The sequence below is a fragment of the Penaeus monodon genome, chromosome 40 (assembly GCF_015228065.2).
Source record: "Penaeus monodon isolate SGIC_2016 chromosome 40, NSTDA_Pmon_1, whole genome shotgun sequence".
NCBI classification, from domain to species: Eukaryota; Metazoa; Arthropoda; class Malacostraca; order Decapoda; family Penaeidae; genus Penaeus; species Penaeus monodon.
The window spans coordinates 29113846-29121387 of NC_051425.1; the positions used below are offsets into that span (position 1 = coordinate 29113846).

General features: G+C 44.5%; 1 protein-coding gene across 1 annotated transcript in view; it reads left to right on the plus strand.

The window, feature by feature from the left end:
- The first annotated feature begins 7512 nt into the window (after window positions 1-7512).
- Window positions 7513-7542, plus strand: part of LOC119597934 (probable cytochrome P450 CYP44) — a 38282-nt gene continuing 38252 nt past the window's right edge. The window contains exon 1 of the mRNA XM_037947602.1: window positions 7513-7542. This exon is cut by the window's right edge and continues 109 nt beyond it. The gene's annotated coding sequence lies outside the window, so the exon portion shown is untranslated.

Below are 7542 nucleotides of genomic sequence, written 5' to 3' on the forward strand. Positions count from 1 at the left end.
TGGACAGAGTACATCGGTGAACTGTTTGAAGATGAAAGAGGAGAAAGGCCTGTCATCAGGAAAGAAGTAGTTGGACAAAGCATAATGCAAGAAGAAGTGCAGTACGCACTTCATAGAATGAAAAATGGTAAGGCTACAGGACCGGACAAGATAGCAATAGAGCTGGTAAAAGAACTAAAGGGGTTTGGAGTTCAAAAAGTAACTGAAATTGCAAACAACATCTACAACACAGGTCCCATTCCAACTGACCTCAAGTCTGTATTTATAGCATTCCCCAAGGAACCTGGAGCAAATGAATGTGATCTCCACAGGACAATAAGTTTAATGAGTCACATTACAAAGTTGATCCTGAACGTTTTGCTCAAGAGAATGAAGACCAAAATAAGGGGAGGAATATCGCAAAAACAGAATGCATACATGAGAGGAAAAGGGACTCGGAATGCAATATTTATATTGAGAATGTTGGGAGAAAGAGCGATAGAAGTTCAGACAGACTTATACCTATGCTTCACTGACTATAGCAAAGCATTTGATAAGGTGAAACATGAAGAAATATTTGGAATGTTGGAAGCATTAGTTATTGATGGAAAGGACTTACAACTGATTAGGGACTTGTATTGGGAAGAGAGTGCTGCCATCAGAATAGACGGAGAAATAAGTGAGTGGACATCAGTCAAGAGATGTGTAAGACAAGGGTGTGTATTATCACCAGATCTGTTTAACTTGTACAAGTTATTATTTTAAGGGAGATTAAGAACATGCCAGGTGTGAAAGTTGGAGGGATCAATATTAACAACTTGATGCTTGGACAGTCAGTAAAAAGAATCGTGTTGGTGAAAGAATGCTCAGGATTTCATGGACAGAAAGAGTTACTAATGAAGAAGTTTTAAGAAGAGCAGGAGTTAAAAGAACCTTGATGAAAGTTATCAGGAAAAGACAGATGCAATTTTTAGGACACATAATGAGATGTAAAGGAATGGAAAACTTAGTGTTAACAGGAAAGATAGAAGGAAAGAGAAGCAGGTAGACAAAGGCAGAAGTTCATCACCAGCTTGAACAATATGGGCAGAAGTAACTTAGAACCGCTAAAGTTGTCAACAGACAGAACGGAATGGAAAATCAGGATCGCCAACGCCCTGAAAGGACAAGGCACTTGGAGGCCGTGGAATGCGAACTCTGTCGCATTCTACTTTTTAAACTAAATCTGTCCAATACTTTTGTTGGTCGTTAAGACTATCGATGACATGTATTAGAATAAATAAGTCCCATCAAACATGGTTTAATCTGTTTAAATTTTGAGTGAAACGACTTCGAAAACAGGTTAGGAGACGTTTTGTCCTTTTAGATGGTTGAAATGATATGCCCATCTATTGTCTGGGAATCAAGCCCGTCAAGATTAAATTCGAAGTTTTGATAATCTAATTTAGATTTAAACGACTCCCAGACTGCTTGTTTATACCGGGAAGATCGTCTTTCTTTGTTTAGTATTGGTGATGTGGAAATTTTTATTATGATGGGTATGTGGTCTGAACCACCGTTCGGACCGGGTTGTAGGTGTGTGATAGGCAAGTGCTGCCCTGTTCCCGAAAATGAGATCAGGGCGGCCCTTTCCTCTATTTGTGTATGAGGTGAAGAAGTCGGGTCCTATGTAGTGGAGCCTTTTGGTTTCAAGAACAGAAAGGAGTTGCCTACCGTGTGCATTGGTAGTGCTGTGGTGTAGTGTCGTGTGGGTAGCGTAAAGAAGACTGGGAGGTTTGTATAGTTAAATAATTTGTTGAGGTCTGCAAGAGGTAAATTAGTCCTTGGTTTTATATTGGCAGTGGAAAGGATAATGGGGCCCTGTGGGGTGAATAACCTGACTGCTATGAAGTCAGAGTGTCTGAATGAGAGGGTGAGAAATTCATCAGTGATGGTGGATTTTATGAGGATACAGGACCCCATTTGCAATCCGTCCCCTGATTGCCTGGATGTGTAACCATAGTGCCGAATTCTATAGCCATTGGTAATGGATGTAGAATTCAGTAGGACCACATCCGGACGTTCTTGTTCTAGAAAGTCGTAAAAAATGTTACGGATCGAAAAAATGACCTTACATTTGCTTGAACGATCGTTAGCATGCCACTCAGGGTAGACCCATTTTACCTGGGTTTACCTTGCGTGGCGTCACCTGATCCCGGTAGCGGTTCCGTGATCGAGCCTCGATCACCGGTTCCTCGAGGTCAGGGAGAGAGTCCTGCGAGCAGGTTAAGTAAGTATAGCACATAAAATATTAAAATAATAAATAGGAAATGTTATAATAAAATAAAATATACAAATGATAAAACTATTAACAAAAATAATAAAACGTTAGGAGAAATCATTACGAAAATTATAATTATAATAAAAAATATATAAAACAATCTGCTGCGATTCATTTATAAAATAATAAAATAAGTTACTTTCTCTCGCTGAAAAGAGAAATTAAAAGAATGGATAAGTAAAATGAAACCATAAAAGTAAACCTGAGCTTAATATACGAGACAAAAAAAGTAAGAGAAAGATGCATTCGCAGCAGATGTGGATGCTCTGTTATCCGCACATCATGTAAAACATCGTAAAAATATGTGGATAACGAGGGGATCTCAATAAAAGTTTTATTAAAAATATACAAAAAGGTGTAAAAATAAACGTAAAATGCATGTAAATAAAGCCAGCATAAAACATAGATAAAATAAGGATAGAAATGAGGCTGGCAGAGGGAAGTGGTCCGGCTGTGCTCGACTCGCCCTGTGGATTATGGTAGGATGCTGGGTCTCTCTCTCTCTCTCTCTCTCTCTCTCTCTCTGTCAATCTCTCTCTTTTAGTCTCTATTTCTCTGTTGGTCTCTCTCTCTTTCGCTGTCTCTCTCTCTGTAGATCTCTCTCACTCTGTCCGTCTTTCTCTTTTTGCCGGTCTCTCTCTCTCTCTCTCTCTCTCTCTCTCTCTGTCGGTTTCTCTCTCTCTCTCTCTCTCTCTCTCTCTCTCTCTGTCGATCTCTCTCTTTCTCCCTCTCTGTCGGTCTCTCTCTCTCTCTCTCTCTCTCTCTCTCTCTTTCTCTCTCTCTCTCTCTCTCTGTCGGTCTCCTCTCTCTCTCTTTCTTTCTTCTTTTTCTCTCTCTCTCTCGTCTCTCTCTCTCTTTCTAATCTCTCTCTTTGAGTCTTTATTTTTTCTGTTGTCTCTCGCTGTCTCTCTCTCTCTCTCTCTGTCGATCTCTTTCTCTTTCTCCTCCCTGTCGTCTTCGTCTCTCTCTCTCTCTCTATCTCTCTCCTTTTAGTCTTTATTTTTCTGTTGGTCTCTCTCTCTCTCTCTCTCTCTTCCTCCTTTCTCTCTTCTCTCTTCTCTCTCTCTCTCTCACCCTCTCCCTCTCTGTCGATCTCTCTCTCTCTCTCTGTCGATCTCTCTCTCTCTCCCTCTCTGTCGAGATCTCTCTGCCTCTCTCTCTCTCTCTTCTCTCATCTCTCTCTCTCTCTCAACTAGTACTCTCTCTCTCTCCTCTCCTCTCTCTGTAGAAGGCTATCATCCCTTAAGTACAATGTAACAGAGGGTTATATACTTTGTTCGGCTTTGATTCTTTATTTCTTGAGGTTGCCACCACGACAGTATAAAACACACAATACATGTCTAGTTATATCGGGCCGCGCGGCAGTGTCACGGTCCAGCTGCCCGAGAGAGGGCGGAGCTGACCTAGTGCGGTGAGTAGCTTAGCACGACTCCCGTCAAACGAGGTCAGATTAAAATGTGACCTCCGCCCTCGCTGAGCGGGTTGTTCTTATTTGGGACATTTTGTCCACGTGAAACTGCCACGTTGGTCCACTAGTAACAGAAATAGAATTATCCACATACGTAACAGAATAGAATTATCCACATCTTATATTGCTCGCCAACCCTACTCGCGCCTCGCCCTCGAAGCGCCTTCAATGTTGACCTAACTTGGGCTGGTCGTGCTCAGTTCTCAGTGCGTTTGTCCTGGTTCAACTTCGTGGCTGCTCGTCCATGTTGTCCTTCATCCTCCTGGTCCTTGGTGTAAATCTGCTGCGTCCTCGATTATCCACACGTCCTCGAAGTCTCGCACAGGTCCCTCCTTGACCTTCAGATTCGTCTTGACCTCCTCGTAGGTCCTGGCCCAGGCCTACTCGGCGGCGTCCTCGTCACACGTCCTCAACAGATCTTCGTCCAGGTCCCTTCTCGCGTCCACACGTCCTCGTATCTTCGGCCGGATCTACTGGCGTCGGGCAGGGCGGCATCTCGGGCGCTTATACCGCGCTACGAGCTCTTCTGGAGTTGACAGGGATCTGCAGGCGTCCGCCAGGCGTCGCCCTATGCAGCAGCATTCTGAGGCGACCTGATACCTGCGGCAAAGTGCTGGTTCGCTGGATGTACGGGGGAGTCTGGCAGGCAACACCTTTTCTCTGACGAAAATCCTGGTCCTTGGCTATGGGCGATCTTCGGACGTCCTTCTTACAGCATCTAAGGGTCCCCTTCGGTGCCGTTGTCGGTCCGACTGCATATAAAGGCGGGATCCAGATCAACACGTAAGGGCCAGTAAGAAAAAAGAAAGGCAACAGAGAAGATGGGGTGGTATTACCCTAGCCGGTTATTCATAACAATTTACGGTTTTTAATGTTGGTTTTTAACTTATTTTCGCCTTTTTTTTTCTTTTTGTTTTTATGTTTTTCACAAAGGTAAAGAGAAAATAGAAAGAGGAGATGTCAGTATCGGTCCGCATAGACTATTTGAAACTACCAACCTACTCTTGATAGATTATGATAATAGTAAGGGAACGACATCGGCGATCCGCGAGATCTATTTGAACCATAGTCGTCACCAGAATAAAAGATATGTAACTTGTCTTTTATGTACGAACCACTCGTCCGACGGACAAATTGCGGGCTAAAGAATACATAATAAATCTTTAGCGCCGGCACTAAGACAATGAAAAGGTCAGTGTCTTTTATCCTGTGTGTGTGGTGAGCTGAATGTGTGTGTGTATTCTTGTGAGTGACGCTATCGTTTTATGAGAGGGAAGCGGAGAGTGACGCCTCACACAGAGAATGAATCACAAACATCGAATATTAACGTCACTATAACAAAACTGAAGTAAATTACAATGCCTAGCTATTTAAGATATTTCAACTACCACATTGAAATTCAACTATAATGATATGCGACAGAAATGTACAGCATGAATGAAATGGTGACATGAAGAAAATATTCGCAAATTTTTTATCAAGCAAATCTTCCTCGGTGTCAGAAATCTGAACTGTGCGAGGTCATGTCTGCTTTGCATCAGACTTCAATAAAACTCATAACTGGGGGATCCTATACCCAAATGGCCGATATCTGACGACTCGAGCCAGAATATAATATCCTGCCTCTCTTCTGCGTATCGTAATGGGCGCTAGCAAAGTCCCGAAGGATATATAATTCACGAATCACACAAACGCTTGGGGGGTACCACAAAACATGCAGCGACTTCAAGAGGGTGCAGAAAGGTGTGTATTATAGCGAAATAAATGATTCTGAGCTTAAACCTAGTCTACATTCATTAAACGGACCCGTAACCGCGGGTCCACACGACTCCAAAGGGAGCCGAACGACGAATAACTTCGTTATTTGCCCCCACCTACGCTCAACGACGGAGCGCAGATCTATTAGGCGTTTACGCAACCCCGAGGCAATAAATCGGTGCAATCCTTGCACTAGGATATGGGGGAAGATCCTACGCTATATCCAAATAATACAATTTTTGTTAGCTGCGTCGCTCTAGCGCAGAGAGAACGTTCACACAAAAAAGCAATGTACGATGTATGTTTGCTTCCAAATTAGCGGGAACCAGTGGTCATCTGAACCCTCACCCACGACGCCACCGACCGGAAAAGAGAAGTGAGGTCATGTCAAGACAGATTACCTTTTTCTAATCCAAAGTGGACCACAAAGAAAGAAAAGGGAAGTCCCGGTCGTGCGCGGGTTAGGAACATAAAATGAAATGGTATTCGGATAAGATAAATCACGAACAGCCTTTTAATTCGTTGCAGTGAAACCAATATAACTCTCTAACACGAGAGAAAATAATTATATTACTTTACTAACGACGATATTCAGTTTATTGTCACATACTCGATCCACGGAATACGATCTGAGGTGGAGAATAGTGGAGAACGTGCCATTTTCTGTCTTAGCACCTTTTAACCACAAAAAAAACAACGGCTTAACACATGTATGGGAGAAAAGGAAGGGAAAAGAAATAAGAAAGGGCCCAAACGTGTACTTACTGTTTTTTTCTTAGCCATGTCGTGAAGCGGTCCGAGCGGATTTTCTTCGGGGGTGGTGTATCCGTGTTGCATGCCAAAAGGATGCAACGGCCCTCGCTGCCACCACTTATAACGAATATTCGTATCTAGTACTGTGGCTGACAGGATGCAACCACGAATGGGGGTGAACACTGCTACGACGACGCTACGACTTGTCTAAAGGTCAAAAGCCGCCGCGTGGAGGCCACGGTCACTGCCCGGAGAGAGGGCTGAGCTGGACCTTAGCGCGATTGGCCTCCTGTCACGAACCCCCGGAAGGGAGGCGAGAGGTGACCCTACCGCGTCGGTAGCTTCACTACGAACTCCCGTCCAGACGGGTCGAATAAAATGTGACATCCTCCTCGCTGAGCGGGTGTTCTTATGTAGGACATTTGGATCCACGTGAAAACTGCACGTGGTCCACTAGTAACAGAAATAGAATTATCCACATCCTGTAACAGAAATAGAATTATCCACATCTTATACTCTCTCTCTCTCTCTGTCCGTCTCTCTCTCTCTCTCTCTTTGTCGGTCTCTCTCTCTCTCTCTCTCTCTGTACAGATCTCTCTCTCTCAGTACTCTCTCTCTCTCTCTGTCGGTTCTCTCTCTCTCTCTCTCTCTCGTCTCTCTCTCTCTCCCTCTCTGTCGATCTCTCTCTCTCTCTCTCTGTCTCTCTCTCTCTCTCTCTCTCTCCCTTCTCTCTCCCTCCTCTCTCTCTCTCTTCTCCCCCTTCTGTCGCTCTCTCTCTCTCTCTCTGTCCTGTCGGTCTCTCCCTCCCCCCTCTCTCTCTCTCTCTGTCGGCCTCTCTCTCTCTCTCTGTCGATCTCTCTCTCCCTCTCTCTGCCTGTCTGTCAGTCTCTCTCTCTGTCGGTCTCTCTCTCTCTCTCTCTCTCGATCTCTCTCTCTCTCTCTCCCTCTCTGTCGGTCTCTCTCAATCTCTCTCTCCGTCGGTCTCTCTCTCTCTCTCTCTCCCTCTCTCGTCGGCCTCTCTCTCTCTCTCTTCTCTGTTGGCCTCTCTCTCTCTCTGTCGGCCTCTCTCTCTCTCTCTCTCTCTCTCTCTCTCTGCCTGTCTGTCAGTCAGTCTCTCTGTCGGTCTCTCTCTCTCTCTCTCTCTCTCTCTCTCTCTCTCTCTCTCTCTGTGTGTGTGTGTGTGTGTGTGTGTGTGTGTGTGTGTGTGTGTGTGTATGTGTGTGTGTGTATGTGTTTGTTCTCATCTATCTCCCAAACGGTCTAA